At 42.3% G+C, this 18,097-nt stretch overlaps 1 protein-coding gene across 1 annotated transcript in view; it reads right to left on the bottom strand.

Moving 5' to 3' along the window:
- Positions 1-13,818, bottom strand: part of SLC4A2 (solute carrier family 4 member 2) — a 1,409,997-nt gene extending 1,396,179 nt beyond the window's left edge. The window contains exon 1 of the mRNA XM_078662834.1: positions 13,800-13,818. The gene's annotated coding sequence lies outside the window, so the exon portion shown is untranslated. The remainder of the gene's footprint in view (positions 1-13,799) is intronic.
- Between the last annotated feature and the right edge of the window lie 4,279 nt (positions 13,819-18,097).

Here is an 18,097-nt window from a genome sequence, read left to right on the forward strand (position 1 = left end):
GCGTCAATTTGAACCTTTACTACCTCTATGAGGACAAGAAACTCGGACAATTACTACCGGTAACCCAGAGAAAGATAGAGGCTTGGAAGGGGGCAGAGACAAATGAGGTGGGGCAAGAAACTTATGAGGGAAACCCCGATATGGGAAGGCACACGCCGCCAGAAATGGTGAAATTGAAGGGATGTGGACCGTGGGACATAATTGGGATAACTAGGTTCAGTGATCTCCTGGAGGAACAGTCCCTAATTGTGTTTAGCTCCCTGCAACGTGAGTACCAGCTTAGCGATAACCAAAGATATAAATACCTGCAATTACAACACGCATGGAGGGCGGAGTGGGTAGACACAGCTAACATAACCGAACATGCACCACTGGAGGGAAGTCTCCTTCTGTGAGAAATTCCTGAGTAAGCCAATTCATGGACATATAAGACCCTAATAAACAATATCCCAGATAATTTAAAAGGCCTTAGTACTCAATCTGAAAACACCCTGGGAGAATTAGAGGAAGTGGACTGGGAGGCTGCCCCAATACACCCGAGAGAGGTGGCTATTAAATTAAGACTACGACTGATGCATTTCCAAATCCTACACAGGGTTTACTTCGACAGATCCCACCTCCACAAAATCGGGAGGGAGGAAATCCTGAGTGCCTGCGCTGTGGAGTAGAAATAGGGACGTACATTCATACTTTGTGGGATTGCTTTCATATAAAATCATATTAGGCCAAAATACTAGAGGAACTTAGCAAGATCGTGGGGGCACAGCTGCCAAGAGATGCCAAATATGCCCTGTTGGGTATACCCTCAGAGGTTGATGTACCCAGACATACTCTTACACTATGCAACGTAGGGATAGTAGTGGCCAAAAAGGACATAGCTAAACACTGGGGCGCCTCAAACACCCCAACAGTGACTGAATGGAGAACAGGGATGGACCTTTAATAGGGGCAGAAAAGGTGACTTATAAAGCAAGAAGGTGCCCAAAGAAATTCTCCAAGATCTGGTACCTCTGTATAAGATATTGTGAACTAGAAATTGGTGGAGAGTCCAACGTATCTCAACCATCAACCATGGATTAAAAGAGGGGGAAGGTGAGCCCTCATTCGCCTAGATTTATAGTGGAGACTTATACTAAATAAATAAAGCTGTTTGATGCGAAAAAAGCTAGCATTCATTTGTAACTGTATTGCTCATGATTTGACTGTGTACTGGTCGCCTCACGATATTTTTCGTTTACACTGCAAAGGTGTGTATTCTCAGAAAATGTATTGATAATAAAAAAAAAATTAAAAAACTAATTTAAAAAAAGAATTCCTGTTTTACAGCCCAAGTATAACGTGCGTTCCCAAAAAAGATTTTTCAGTGTTGTTAATGTCTCCCATGTTTTATTTGGTACATTTTGAGAATGTGTTGTTTGCCATTTTCCCATTAGAAGGCGGCTGCACCAATGCAAGTGTTATTTCTTTTTCTCTTATACAAAGTGAGGGCTAGCCCCGCTTTGGAAATCCAACTGTATGTTACACTTACAGAATTCTTGCTCTCAAACATGAAAAAAATCACATTGTTAAACAAGGTTTATGTATGTGTATACAGCCTCTGTAGCTAGAAAGAGCAGATATAAGAAATAGTCAGCTAGAAGGAAGAGTTTTGGGAGGAAAGTCCCATTACATTCTTGAATTCTAGAGAAAAAAAGAACAAAGTTGTGGCAGTCCTTAAATCTATTTCTCCAATATAATAAACCAAAATGGTCAGAAAGAAGCAGAATTGGGAGTTTGATGTGATCTGAAATACCGTTTTATCTTCCTTATGTAGACTAGTTCATAAGGTGATAGCTGGAAAAGAGATAAGAACTCAGATATTTAGATTTTTAAGGAAGCGAAGACCTTTCCAGATGAACACAGTTTAAATTAGTTAATGCTGTGTCTAATATGGAATTACTAGATCAATGGGATAATTCTAGTCCAGCTCCTGTGGGGGCTTGAATACCACTATTATCATGTCACATCATATTGCATCACATTATCTCATGAGTATATAAAATACACATTCATGCCTGAGGGGTATCTTGGTGCTAAATAACAGATGTTTATTGTTAACCAAGTCAATGGTGTTCATTTTATCAACCTTGGGGGAATGAAAGGCTGAATGGAAGCCTCAGAATTCAAATATGTGAGTGGGAGGTCAAACACATATCCCTCAAGTGGATATATCAGCTTAGTGGATACATAAGCCACCAGGCTGATGCTATTTGTTTGAGGTCTTTAAGATAACTACCATAGAATATGAATATAATCAATTCAATTAAATTCATATAATCATATACTGTCACTTTGGGGACTTGAACATGACTATAATCCTGCATTAGGCCCTGCAAGACAGATATGGTCTGCCTAGAAAAAAAAATAAATAAATAAATAAATAAAAAAAGACTATAATCCTGCACATCCATAAGATGCTTTTATGTCATAAAAGGGTAGGAGGGGCTATTTTTAGGGAACATCGCTCTTCATATACCAGGCCCATTGCTCCGGTTGTTGAAATATATAGAGCAAAAGGAGTGAGTTCTGCCCTATATGGAGCGGAATTGTGGGGCACATGTAATGTGGACCAGCTGGCTAGATCTGAGAATAAGTTTTTTAAAGATCTGATGGCACTCCCGCAGAGTGCCCCTACGGTCCCATTGTTATTAGATTTGGGATGCAAATCGATTTCTGATCTGGCTAAACTTCGTCCACTCCTTTTATGGGCTCGGCTGTGGCGAACCCCTGAGCTAGCGATGTATGCGGAGGGGTTGACAGAAGTCCTGTCTATGGTTGGTTGGCATACGATCAAGTGGCTCAAGGACGTTAAAACCTTATTGTGTGATATGGGCCTTAAAGATGCATGGGTAACTAAATCGGCCCCACCTAAGTCAGTGTTAAAAAGAATTTACTAGAATTGGGTAGCACTTAAGCGATGTTCTGATTCGAATTTGGGAAGAATAACAGATGATTTTCTAGAGATTAAGGATGTTGCATTTTGTGAACCTTATCTTGATATCATTCAGAATCCTTTTGATCGAGCGTTATATTTTAAATTTAGGGTTGGTATATTACCAACCTGTGAATTTACAGCTCGATGGAAAATCCCCTACCAGACTTCGCCATATTGCCCATTTTGCACGACTAAAATTGAGTCAACAGCGCACATTTTGTTTGCTTGCCCACTGTACCGATCAGCTAGTAACTGTTGGCTAAAACCACTGTGCAGAGAATTGGGCACTAGACAGCATTCTTTGGCATTGCGTATTTTGAAAAGAGACACCCGTGTACTGTTTGTATGCGGCCTATCAAAGTTTTTAAGACGGGCTTGGGCCATTACAACTAAAAGGCTAAAAGAAATTGTTTAATATTATTTTTATACCTTGATGTAATTAGTTTTTAACTCAATTGTAGGTAACATCGTTGAACAAATATGTGTATCATTTTTAGAATTTTTTTTAAAATTAAGCCTTAGTGGTTAATCTGGTTGTTAAATCAATTATGTCACGGTGTTTTAATTGAATTGTACTTATTTATGCTTTTATGATGTTGTTGTATCAAAATAAAGCCTATTCATTCATTCATTCATTCACTATCTCTGTGAGGACTTGAACATGACTATATTCACACACTATCCATGTGGCGACCTGAGCATCCCTTTAATCACACCATTTTTATAAGGACCTGGATTTCAATATAATCGATCATATCCTGTTTTTGCTGAGAATTGAGACTGAGTATCATCACACACTATCTCTGTGGGGACCAGAGCATCCATATAATCACTTACTATCACTTTCTATCTCTTTGGTGACTTGGCCAACAATATAATCAGTCACAAGCTATATTTGCAGACTTGAGCAGGATTATCATCACTCAATGGGCACCTGGGCATATCTAAAACTACACACTATTTCTATGGGGACCTAAGCAAGTCTAAAATGGCACCCTATCTCTGTTGGGAATAGGGCATCAATATAATCACATATTAACTTTGTGAGGACTGGAACATAACTCACTACACCCTGTCTCTACAGGAATATCAACATGTTTATCTTAAAAGACTGTCCCTACATACACTTGAAATTGACAATCATCGCACAGTTTCTCTACAGGTTTGTAATCACTATCTCTGAGGAAATCACACACTATCTATTTAGGGATCTATGCTTCACTATAATCACACAATATATCTGCAGGACATAAGGATGGCTATAATCACACACTATCTGTGCAGGCACCTGGACATCACTATAATCACATACTATCTCTGCATGGACCTGAGCATGACTATCTATTATAAATACACTATTGCACCAGGAACTAGAACATTTCTATCATAACACTCTCTATATGGGTACTTGAACATGACTAATCACACACTAGCTCTGTGGGGACTTGAACATGACTATAATCACACACTGTCTCTGTGGGGTAAACATCGTTTACCACAAAGTTTTTACAACGCGGTACCTTTAGCACGCATCCCTTACAACGCAAGTCGTTACCACGACTTGCGCTGGAGGGCGCTAAAGGATTAAAAATAGTAAATTTACTATCCCAACACCTTCCCTAGGGTCCACGGGGACTGGTGTTAGAATAGTAAATTATACTATTCGAAATCCGCACCCCCAACGCAAGTCGTAGTAACGACTTGCGTTGTAAGGGATGCGTGGTAAAGGGATGCGTTGTGACGGTACGTGTTGTACCGTCATACATCCTCTCTGTGGAGACCTGGGCATTACTGTAATAACACACTATTTCTGCATGACCTGCAGCATGACAGTCATTGTACACTATCTCTAGGGCACTTGAACATGACTAGACCAAGCACTATATCTACAGGGACCTTTTCATGACTACAATCAGACACTATCTTTTGGAGGATTTAAACATGACTATAATTATATACCATCTGTGCGGCAACCTGGGCATCAGTCTAATGACACACTATCTCTTGCGCCTTGAGCATAACTATCAGCACAAAATATCTCTGTGGGGACATGAATATTAGTATAATCACAAAATAGGAACTTGAGAATTACTATAAATGAATGCTATATCTGTTGGACCTGAGTATCAGTATAATCTCCCAGTATCTTTGTAGGATCTTGAAATGACTATCATCACACACTCTGTCAGCTCAAGAACTTTACTATAGTCATATACCATATCTTTTGGGACTATTACTGCACTGCCATACGAAGAAGACAATGTCTAGTGGTGAAAAAGAAATAGCTAATCTCGACTTGGCTTTTCCATCTGACCATATTGTAGGATTTTGGACTCTAAATTAATTTAACTATGTGTTATTTACCTAGCCCTTAAAGTTTGTGAGCGCTCAGAAATTGGCTAGATATATTTGAATCCCTTTCCATGGACTCATATACTATAGTTTTCTGCTGAGAAATGCATTATCATCAAAATCTGTTTTCTGTGTGCTCCTAAGACGCAATGAACTATTCCTATACGTGACTAAACTATCACGTAATTAATTTAGTTACAGCACTCAAAAATATCACCTAGTCATTTGTTTATGAATGTATTCAATCACAAATGATAATTAATGAGTTAGTCCCTGCAAGGATGGTAGCACAAGTTCAAGTCCCCATAATAAGGATTCTGTGCGCACAATTAAATAACAATATATTTGCAGATTTGAAATAATATTCTGTACTATGATTTTTGTACTAAATATTTTTTTGTTCTTACCATATTTTTAAAGCATTGGGAAAGGTTAATCCCCACAAGGCAATTTAACCCACACAAAATCATAGAACTTCAGCAAATATAGTTATATTTATGTTAAGAAACTAAAACTTGAAGCCTAAAGTTACTTAACGGTACAAAAGGGGGTGGTGATGGACGGAGCATTTGAACCAATCAAACACTCACACCCAGTCACAAGATCTGGGTTTAATCCATCACCGTTCTTTAGCCCACTCTGCCACCCCAGTTCAGACATGGCTATATGCAAATCAGTCTGACCCTGTGCCTCATGGGAACAGTCCAGCTCGAACTGCCAAGCCATGTCCTCCCTGGACCGGAAACAAGCTTCCGAGGATCGGTTTCTGGCATTACAGCCTTCTTCAGCCCGGCTTGCTTGAATCCAGTGGCAAAGTGAGCAAGGGACTCATGTCTGAGCATACCCTGCCACACTTACGGTGGCCAAAAGCGGTACAAAAGGGGGTGGTGATGGACGGAGCATTTGAACCAATCAAACACTCACACCCAGTCACAAGATCTGGGTTTAATCCATCACCGTTCTTTCGCCCACTCTGCCACCCCAGTTCAGACATGGCTATATGCAAATCAGTCTGACCCTGTGCCTCATGGGAACAGTCCAGCTCGAACTGCCAAGCCATGTCCTCCCTGGACCGGAAACAAGCTTCCGAGGACCGGTTTCTGGCATTACAGCCTTCTTCAGCCCGGCTTGCTTGAATCCAGTGGCAAAGTGAGCAAGGGACTCATGTCTGAGCATACCCTGCCACACTTACGGTGGCCAAAAGCGGTACAAAAGGGGGTGGTGATGGACGGAGCATTTGAACCAATCAAACACTCACACCCAGTCACAAGCAGTCACAAGATCTGGGTTTAATCCATCACCGTTCTTTAGCCCACTCTGCCACCCCAGTTCAGACATGGCTATATGCAAATCAGTCTGACCCTGTGCCTCATGGGAACAGTCCAGCTCGAACTGCCAAGTCATGTCCTCCCTTGACCGGAAACAAGCTTCCGAGGACCGGTTTCTGGCATTACAGCCTTCTTCAGCCCGGCTTGCTTGAATCCAGTGGCAAAGTGAGCAAGGGACTCATGTCTGAGCATACCCTGCCACACTTACGGTGTGCCAGAAACCGGTCCCCGGAAGCTTGTTTCCTTTCCAGTTAAGAATTGGCTTGGTAGTTTGGTCTGCCCTGTTCCCATGATGTACTGGGCCAGGGACAGACTAATTTGCATATAGCCAGGTTCTGAACTGGGATGGTGCAGTGAGCTAAAAAACGGTGATGGATCAAGCCCTGATCTGTTGACTGGGTAGGAGTGTTCTGATTAACTCAGATACTCTGTCCATCACCACCCCCTTTTTGAAATTATTTTGGCCACCATGAGTGTGGAAGGGTATGCTCAGATGTGAGTCCCTTGCTCACTGCACCATCAGGATTCAAGCAAGCCGGGCCGAAGACGGCTGTAATGCCAGAAACCGGTCCCCGGAAGCTTGTTTCCTTTCCAGTGAAGAATTGGCTTGGTAGTTTGGTCTGCCCTGTTCCCATGATGCACTGGGCCAGGGACAGACTAATTTGCATATAGCCAGGTTCTGAACTGGGATGGTGCAGTGAGCTAAAAAACGGTGATGGATCAAGCCCTGATCTGTTGACTGGGTAGGAGTGTTCTGATTAACTCAGATACTCTGTCCATCACCACCCCCTTTTTGAAATTATTTTGGCCACCATGAGTGTGGAAGGGTATGCTCAGATGTGAGTCCCTTGCTCACTGCACCATCAGGATTCAAGCAAGCCGGGCCGAAGACGGCTGTAATGCCAGAAACCGGTCCCCGGAAGCTTGTTTCCTTTCCAGTGAAGAATTGGCTTGGTAGTTTGGTCTGCCCTGTTCCCATGATGCACTGGGCCAGGGACAGACTAATTTGCATATAGCCAGGTTCTGAACTGGGATGGTGCAGTGAGCTAAAAAACGGTGATGGATCAAGCCCTGATCTGTTGACTGGGTAGGAGTGTTCTGATTAACTCAGATACTCTGTCCATCACCACCCCCTTTTTGAAATTATTTTGGCCACCATGAGTGTGGAAGGGTATGCTCAGATGTGAGTCCCTTGCTCACTGCACCATCAGGATTCAAGCAAGCCGGGCCGAAGACGGCTGTAATGCCAGAAACCGGTCCCCGGAAGCTTGTTTCCTTTCCAGTGAAGAATTGGCTTGGTAGTTTGGTCTGCCCTGTTCCCATGATGCACTGGGCCAGGGACAGACTAATTTGCATATAGCCAGGTTCTGAACTGGGATGGTGCAGTGAGCTAAAAAACGGTGATGGATCAAGCCCTGATCTGTTGACTGGGTAGGAGTGTTCTGATTAACTCAGATACTCTGTCCATCACCACCCCCTTTTTTAAATTAAAGTTACTTAACGGCATGAGTTATAGTTTCTTCAGAAGTATTACTGCTGAATTTCTATGTTTTTTCCAGTGGATTTCTATTGTTTTTAATAGTAAACTAATATATAATTACCATACGTTAACACAACCCCTGCCGACAACAGATGAAGGCCATGCAGGTATGGTGTGTGAGATTTTCTTTTCCCAACATTGGGCTACGGATCTGTGGGTCCTTGTGGGATCTGCGGGTACTCTTGGATCCTCTATTCATGCACCAAAGAATCTTTTGGGCAATTTCTTGCCCATCAGGGGTCCCTCAGGCACCCCCCTAAATGTGTCCTATGGGGTCAGGATACCTGTATCCTGGCCCCTTTTGTGTTTTCACACATTAACCCCCCGCCCAGGGCCAAGCGACAAACCAAATGGCGGCCAAAACTTTCCTTTTAGATTGCAGCTAGCCAATCAGGACTTTGATCCGTCCGGTACCCACAAATCCCACTCGGATGGATATGCGCCCCTAGATATCTATACATTTCTTTCCTTAATATCTCCCAAATTACTGAAAGGATTTACATCAAATTTCAGAAAGGTCAGTTTCTGGACCAACATCTATCTATCTGCCAAATTTGGTGTAATTTCGTTCAGCAGTTCCGGCTGTAGCCATGTCTACAAATTGCAAAATCCCCATAGACATTGCATAAGGAAACATTTTTGGGGACCCTTCTTTTTCTTGCCCTTCATTTGACGAATCACGGCATAACTTTCCAGACAGCAGCTCAACTAACTTGTGTACTAGTGTTGAAAAATATATTAGGATTCGTCAAACGGCGCCTAAGTTATTTAAAAAAAAATGCTTTGTCTGTGTGAAAAGTCGCCAGTAGGCAGTTATAGTTAGGACCTAGTTTCCATAGGATAAGCGTTTTTTGTTTTCTCAATATCTATGGCGCCGGTTGACGAATCTTCGCGAAATTGTAAAAACTAGTGGCCCGCTCCGGTCAGCTCCTGTCTTGAAAGTTTCGGGGTGATTCGAAAAGCGGGGACTGAGAAAAAAGGGGGTCCCAAAACGTGTTTTCCCCATGTAATTTTCTATAGGAAACATTAGACACAGCTACAGGATGTCCCCTCGGTCAGTGTCTACCTTGAGCTTTAATTCTGCTACTACTGATCGGTCCAAAATGTAATATGTCTTAATATCTATTTGTACGCTTTCCAAAAAAAACTCAACAGTATCTCAGATGAACGAGTTCTTTCTTAGCATCCCATTCTCCTGACCATCTTCATTATGTGTCCAAATTGCAACTTTTGATCACTTCTTCCACAGAAATTCAAGGCTAGCACCATATTCCAATAGCTCCAATGCAAGTCCTGCTCCCACTCCTCAATGCATTATGAAGTCAGCTCTTTACCAACTAGTATGCCAAAAGTCTGTGCTGAGAAAATTCAGTGTTCCCCAAGTCTTGACAAGTTCAATATAAATCTTTCATATTCAAAATATCTCAACGCGTCTCCCTTCCGGCTCGATAACTCCGGAAACATATTACATCTTTCATGACATGGTCAATGACATCACTGATGACATCTCAAATGACATTACTGATGATATCATCCACATGAAAATCTGATGCACCTCCTCACATTCTAACATAACCTTTGGTACAACCACTGTAAAATACAGACTAACATTTTCTAAATCATTGACCCAATACCAGTTACACAGAAGATGATGGACGGAATGTTGCACAATGGCAAAACATTCACCCCCAGTTTTGGTGAGAAAAATAACGATGGATTAAACCCAGATCTGTGACTGGGGGTGAATGTGTTGCCATTGTGCAACATTCTGTCCATCATCTTGTGTGTTTTACTGTTCACCCTATGTGGAAAGGGTATGCCCAGACGTGGGTCCCGTGCTCACTAAGCCACTGGAGTCAAGCTATCATGGCTGAAGACGGCTGATAGCCAGAAACCGGTCCTAGGATGCTTGATTCCGGTCCAGGGAAGACATGGCTTGGCAGTTCGGGCTGGACAGTTCCCATGAGGCATATGGCCATGTCTGAACTGGAGTGGCTTGGTGAGCAAATAACGATGAATTAAACCCAGATCTGTGACTGGGGGTGAATATTTTGCCATTGTGCAACATTCCGTCCATCATCTTGTGTGTTTTGCTGTTCACCCTATGTGGGAAGGGTATGCCCAGACGTAGGTCCTGTGCTCACTAAGCCACTGGAGTCAAGCTATCCTAGCTGAAGACGGCTGATAGCCAGAAACCGGTCCTAGGATGCTTGATTCCAGTCCAGGGAAGACATGGCTTGGCAGTTCTGGCTGGACTGTTCCCATGAGGCACAGGGTCAAGACTGATTTGCATATGGCCATGTCTGACCTGGGGTGGCTTGGTGAGCAAAATAACAATGGATTAAACCCAGATCTGTGACGGGGGGTCAATGTTTTGCCATTTTGCAATATTCCGTCCATCATCTTGTGTGTTTTACCAATACCAGTTACTACATACGCACTCACTGATTCCTAGGTCTACACACACATCCACTCATTCATCCATACAACCCCTCATACATGCAATCACTCATCAATACAACACTATCATATGCACTCATACAACTATACAGACACTCACACACCGCCACTCATCCATGCGGTTACTCACACACCTAGTCAGTCATGCTAAGAATTAATCACACTCCCATTCGCTCACCTATACAATTATACACACACCACCTCACTTATTCATACAGATACTAACACATACTTACTCTCTTATATAATCGGTGATACAAGTACACACTCATCCATACAGCCAGTCTCACAATCACTATCATGTAGAGTCATTTATATACTTCAACTCTCACATACACTGCCTTTTACATATGTAGTTACTTGGACATGTACCACTGAGACAACCATTCACTCACCAACACACCCATACAGACACTCACGCACCCATATAGCTGTTTCCACATGCACGCTTGAACCCATACAGCCAGTGAATCAACCACTCACACATCTATGCACAGTCACACACCTCCTACCCACCCACACACACACACACAATCTCCCCCAAAAATACTCAGACAACAAATTAATAACCTATATAGACACTAATGTAGCTACTGACCAACCCATGCAGCAGCTTGCACAACAACAGACAGACTGATACAGGCATTCACACAGTTTAGTCCCTAACCCATGCATTCATTAAGACACATTTAATCACTCACTTATACAGTCAGACACGCACCTGCTAAATCTTCATCCAGACACTTATACACCCACTCATTCTTCAATACACCTTGCTCCATGTCGGCGTAGCGCATTGTCGGTTTTGTTATTGCAGGCGATGGAATGTTACAAATGTTCTTTAGAATTGAATTTCCCGTAACAAATATGAAAGTATTTCTTTGTGATTGAGATACTATATCTGGCAAAAATGGCTAATGACGCACTAATGATGTATATGTTTGGATTTAAAATGACAATGAATGTTAGTTCAATTTCTTTAAACCACTCTAAGATGGCCGACATTTTTTTGGGGCATTGTCCACTGTCTATGTCTTCACATTTTCACGTAGCACGTAACTCTGTATGTTTGTTTATATAAATGATTTGTTTTACACCAAAATTAGCCAAGAGCATGGCGGTTTCCGCCAAAACGTGGAGGATGTTCTTTTTTGGCTGAGATGCACTTTAAATAAATTTAATCGCATATTCTTGAAGTGGGTGCTTATTTATGGAAGGATTGCATGCGTGCCTTTTGTGCATGGTGAAACTTTATTGACAACAGGGCGACCTCGGACCCTGAGGTGCACCGCCGCTTTTGTGTCCCGGCATTTCTGGGGAGGTGAGAAGACTATATAGCTGAAGAAGGCACAGCCGAAACCAGTTCTGCCATTGTTCTTAAATAAATTTTACCTGCCTACTTACCCTAAATTTTACCTGCCGATTTCCGCTGTGTCTCTGGTTATCTTGGTCGACGGAGGGGAGACAACTTCTGTTGTACTGGAGAGAGTGACTTCATATGAGCGCGGTTCCTGCGACGCGCACCAGAGACCCTCTTCAAAGTGGCCGCGGACTTTGCTGGAGAACGAGGAAAGGTGACGACGGGTCAATGTGCACCGTGGCCCGCCACTGAGTTTCCCGGGGTCTGAAAGCGCACCAAGAGAACAACAGGCAAGGAGGTCGCTGAAAGACGCTAACGACCTACCATTGCCCGCTGATGCGTGACCTCGGTGATTGGGGCTGAGAGAATGGATTTTGGCAGCCACAAGTTTGTGTTCCAATTGTGAAGCCCCACCACTGCATAGAGTGCTAGTACGGTGCAGCCTGGGACTGGTAGTCCCCAAAACGACGTACGTGGCAGCAACTCAATGCAGGTGAGCCCCACCTTCCACTGCGAGGAGGAGCCTATAAGGAATCCCTGTGTGGGTCAACACTGCGTATGGACTAGGCAGCTGAAGAAGGCACCAGCCGAAACCGGTTCTGCCATTGTTCTTAACCCCTTCGACGCTCATGACGAGCTCAGCTCGTCATGGAGTTTCCATTGATTTCAATGGAAATTGTTAATAAATCTTTCCAGGGCCTTAGCATCCAAGTGGTTAAATACATTTTACCTGCCGATTTCCGCTGTGTCTCTGGTTATCTTGATCGACGGAGGGGAGATAACTTCTGTTGTACTGGAGAGAGGGACTTCATATATATATATATATGTATATATATATGTGTGTGTGTGTGTGTGTGTGTGTGTATATATATATATATATATATATATATGTATATGTATATATATATATATGTATATATATATATATATATATATATATATATATATATATATATATATATATATATATATATATATATATATATATATATATATATATATATATATATATATATGAACAACCAGGCAAACTCTTTCGTGGCCAAGCGGAAAGCACACACGGAAAGTAATTCAAGCAAAGTGCTTTACTGTGCAGACCCCCCCTGCACTGTCAGTGGTTTTTCGAACTATTAGCGGCACACCACCGCTGGAGTGAGCACCCAGGAGGAAGACAGAGCGGCGGTGACGTGCTGTTCTATACAAATATATGTGTGTGTGTGTGCGTGTATATATATTATATACACGCACACAGATATATGTGGTTGTGTGTGTGTATAAATATATACACATATACATATATATATCAAAGTGTGTGTGTGTGTGTGTATATATATATATATATATACAAATATATGTGGTTTTGTGTATATATATATATATATATATATATATATATGTGTGTGTGTGTGAGTGTGTGTAGGTAGTTAAACAACATTAATGACATACAGATGGTCCATCACTTTGAATTATACAAAAGCAGTAATGTCCCAATGAGGGAAATATATAGGAGTCCTCAATGTGTGCTAAACATAGTGTATGACATTGTGAGTGTTACGCAGTTTCGCTCCACAAGAAGGTTGTAAGTGATATAGCAGGGCAAATATGTTATGCTGAAGATGATGACTAGCATTTCTGTTGCTTCAGAGAAGGCTGAAGCAAAATATACTGGGTATTAAGCATTGAGTGGTCCTGTAAGAAGAGGCAAGAAAACGCAAGCAAGCTATCACCACATGCAGAAAGAATTAAAGATCTAGCACTGATAAGGAGTGCCAGGCAAGTACTCACCATCCAACAAGGGCTCACTGCATGGAAGTCCTCGGTCACTAAGGAGGGTTGATTAGAACTCTGTTTAAGGGAAGATACAGCAAACCTGCATAATCCAATAAATCACGCCGTGTTGTACATTTAGCTCATGAAAAATATGAATCCATCAGATGCCATGGAGGACTATCAGGATAGCCAGTTTAGGGAAACAGCAGCATCTCTGATGTTTCACTGGCTGCCAGATGATCTGCACCTCCCAGCACTGTGTTAGCAGCAGGAAGCAGCCTCTGATTCACTCTGTCCAGACCATCTGTTTATATAGTGGGGTTGGCTTTGGCAGTGTCAGGAGCACTGTGATGATACAGGCTCACATGAGGGGCAGGAATGCAGAGATTCGTTCTGCAAAGTCCCTGCACACTCTTGTATGTCAAGCATAAAAAAGGGTGTTTGAAACATGCAGCATGATGACTAAACATCTGATATAAAGATAGGATGGGTTTTAATACATGGTGTAGATTTAATAGAGTTTTGATGGACAGTATGAAGGATGCACACCTGTGCAGTAATTTATTTTCTAGCCAGGACCTATGCCACCTCAGAAATTAACGTTCTTAGGTTTCCTAGCATTTTTCTTGCTCTAACAATAACTTGATCAGCTTATTTCACCCACTGTGATAAGATCCACTATGATAGCTCAAAAATGTCTCGACTTTCTTGTTATCTCTGAGCCTTGACCATCCCTGTGCTTTCACTCAAAATGTTTGTGCTGCATTTTCATCATCTTGAATTGGCCGATTGGAAGCTATGCTTTCTGCTATAAACCACTTTAAAAGTTATTTTTAAAGATCGCAACATTTTCATTCTGCTACTTCAAGTATATTAAACCTCTGATACATATTTTCCAAAAAGGGAAACATTACTAACTTTTTCCTCTGCAGTGTCATATAGGAATACATTGAAGGGCATATGATCACAAACTGACTCCTCAAGCCATCGCACTTGCAACCTTCTTTTCCGTTCACTGTTCTTAATGTAGAAGCACTCCCTCCCACCCATTATACGGCTTGTTGCCAACACAGTTTACTTCTCTTGCTTCATCCTTAAAGTTAAATTTGTTTTAGTGCCTTCTGTGTGGAATAAAGTATTTACTGATGTTTAGATGAATCACACTCATTGCCCTGCCATTTAATTGTTAACTAATGTGCCAACAGGTCACTTGCAGCCACTTCAAATGACAGAATATAATGTGGTGTGGGAATGGATGCCCAGCCCAAAAGCTAGGAGGCAAGGGTGTGCGTATCTTAGTTCTGATGCTTTGTTGTGGCGTTCAGCATAGTCCTTCTGATGGCTGGTAGGTTTTGTTTTCTTCGTTGGAAAACAAAACTGGAAATCGCACTCCTGCCTACTGAAGTCCTTCTTGAAAAGGAATGTTTCAATAGTTTCTTAAGAACGGACAGGTTAGGCAGGGCCATTAAGTTACAGACCCGATTCCTGTACAAACCCCCGATTGCACCTGGATCGAAATCATACGTTGTGTTGTAATAAATGCTCTCCCTGCAATTTTTTAGGTAGATTTTTACACGTCAACCCTGCCAAAATGTACCAGGCAGTAAATTACGAACCATGTGCAAAGTTTTTGCAAAACGTACTATTCTGCACGTAACTCACAATTTTTATTGGGAATACTTGGAATACGGGGTAGCGCACCAGCACATACTACGCCTGGGTTACTGTATCCAGTACATTCCCCATTTCGGCCCATTTGTAATCGGGGGCAATGTGTTGTAAAGGAAAGTGCACTGTGCCGTGATAGTTCTGAATGAGTGATTGAATTATAATTATAGAGTACAGGTACCCCTCATGTTTCTTGACACTACACATTACAAGTGCATCGTTCACAAAACAGAAGTGTTATGCAGTGTGCATCTATAAGCAGTTCATATGTGGAAAGAAAGAGAAGGCAAGAGAGCCGATCAGACAAAGCTCTGCTACCCCAAAAAAAAAAAGAAATTGCGGGTCTAGCACAAGAATGTAGATACAGCGTGTAGTGGTTGTTTTGGCACTTTGGTATGAGTCATCTCGAGGAGACAATAGGCCTGATTAGTGAAAAAGGCCCTGTGAAGCAAGCACAGGACTTACAATGGCCCCAATGTTGAATCGGTTCCAATGCTAGTTCTGCAATGCCTCCGATATGTGATCACATTATCTAATGCCGAATTCTGTGCCAGACGATGTTCCAGATAAAAGGTACCCCAAAGGGGATGCTATGAATGTGTTAACCACTTGCAGGTGTTGGTCATGATGGAATACTCATTCCCTTCTTTAGTAGCTTCACATAGAAGAAATAGAAAGACTGCCCAGAGCTTCAAGAAAGAGGTAGTGGTCGAATTTGAATCACAGATTTTTAACCAATGTAGTGATTGTAGAGGATTTCCATACATACGATGGCTTTACTGAGACGAGAATAACAAAAAGGGAGAATGAGAAGCTCGCTTTACTTCCCTTGTCAAATGCAACAACCAATGAAAGCGAGCTCACTACCAAAGTTTACGATGTCATGAGATGTTCCTTACTCATATGGATAGGGCAACTATTATAATTAACCACACCACCAATAAGTTGAGTTTCTTTATTCAGGTATGAAATCAGACGACATCCATAGCCCTGCCAGTCAGGTACTGATCAGGAGTGTGACTTAGAATGTTGACAGCGCCAAGGGTCAGCCCAACAGGGGCATGAAAGGGAGGGGGACCGAATGTACCAACGTAGACATTTAGGAAATTACAACACATCTCCTACCCCATAACAGAACAGCAGACACAAAGGTAATCCCCAATGAAGTAGTCTTCCAGCCTCTCAGAAACTTGAACATCCCGAGTGGACTGATCTGGGGAGCTAGACCTTTACCTTGACTCCAACCTTCCAAGTCTTGCCCAGTTAACTAGGTCTGGTAATACATCTTGACATCAATACTGATGTTTCCTTAATCTTCCTGCGATCTGCCCATGTCATTCATCTCCTTCTCCTTCTCCCTCAGCCATACAGGACTCCTAATAGTGGCTGGTTCTCTTCCCCTTTTTTTTCCTAATTTAAATGGCGATAACCCCATCACACTGGGTGGCGTGACTAGGTACAACCAAATCGTTTCATCTTGGGCTTTTTCCACATTAGCCCCACTGCTGCTATTCAACTGTATACTGCCATTGGTCATTCCATTCACACTAGGACAGTACAATGCCGTTCTTTGATGAGTTGTAGGAAGACTATGTAAGAACTCACTCATTTGTGATGGAACACCCTGGACCCCTTCGTCCATCACCAAGGTTTGAGGAGTACCTTCACCCCTGAAAATTTCTTGCAAGACCACTAATTCCAAGCAAGTAGTCACATTTTCCACAATCTTTATTGCCACTCCAATGGAGTGATAGTCAACGAAGGAGATGATGCATCTGCCTACCAATCCTTTTACCTTCCGGGGACCTACAATGTCCACTGCTAATCTCTCCCCTGGTGTATTTGGTTCTTCAACTGCCAATATGGGATCTTCCCTGCTCATTTTTGTCTCATCACTCCCAGCACATCTACTGCACTGTCTGATGTATCTCTCTACCATGGTGTCCACTATTGGCCACCCGTAGTGTATTCTGTCTTTGTTTTCCATTAGACTGCAACCTAAATGACCCTCCTGAGTCACAGTTACATTACTTCTTCTCATGTTCTCTGTAAGCACTAGGTTTCTCTCACTGTACAAGTTCCTTCCTTGTAAGATTAGTTTGTGTCTGACCTCCCTTACCTCCTTCTCCTGCTCTCCTAATCCTTCACTTTTCTCGGGCCAACCACTGGCCACTAATGCTTCCAGTTTGGGTATTACTTCATCTTCTTCCTTAGCACGGAAGTGTCTAACTACCCCATGGCATGCTAAAACCTCCTCCTCCTCTACACAATACTGTGATTCAATTTCAGTGAAGGACCTTGGAGTAAGAACAATGATCTTTTCTTCCTCTTCTACACCTTTGCTACGGGTTGCCCCTATTCCTTTAGTGATTGTATCTGTAGTTATTACAGTGTCCCTTCCTGTGTCCTTCTGACCAAGAAAAAATGCATTCATTATCTTGCACTTCACCTCATCAAAGCATAATCTAATCTTGTTAGTGCTCCCTTTCGCTGTTATTACTATGGGCGCGACCCATTCAGAGTTCTCCGCAGGCTCCATCTCCTCCTGCCGTAAATACTTTCCTGGTACTTCTTTAGGGGTTTCCCTCGCTAAAAATGGTTTCTTAGTGGAAGTTTCTTTTTGCTCTTCTACCACCTCAACACTA

Source organism: Lissotriton helveticus, chromosome 10 (assembly GCF_964261635.1).
Source record: "Lissotriton helveticus chromosome 10, aLisHel1.1, whole genome shotgun sequence".
Lineage (NCBI taxonomy): Eukaryota > Metazoa > Chordata > Amphibia > Caudata > Salamandridae > Lissotriton > Lissotriton helveticus.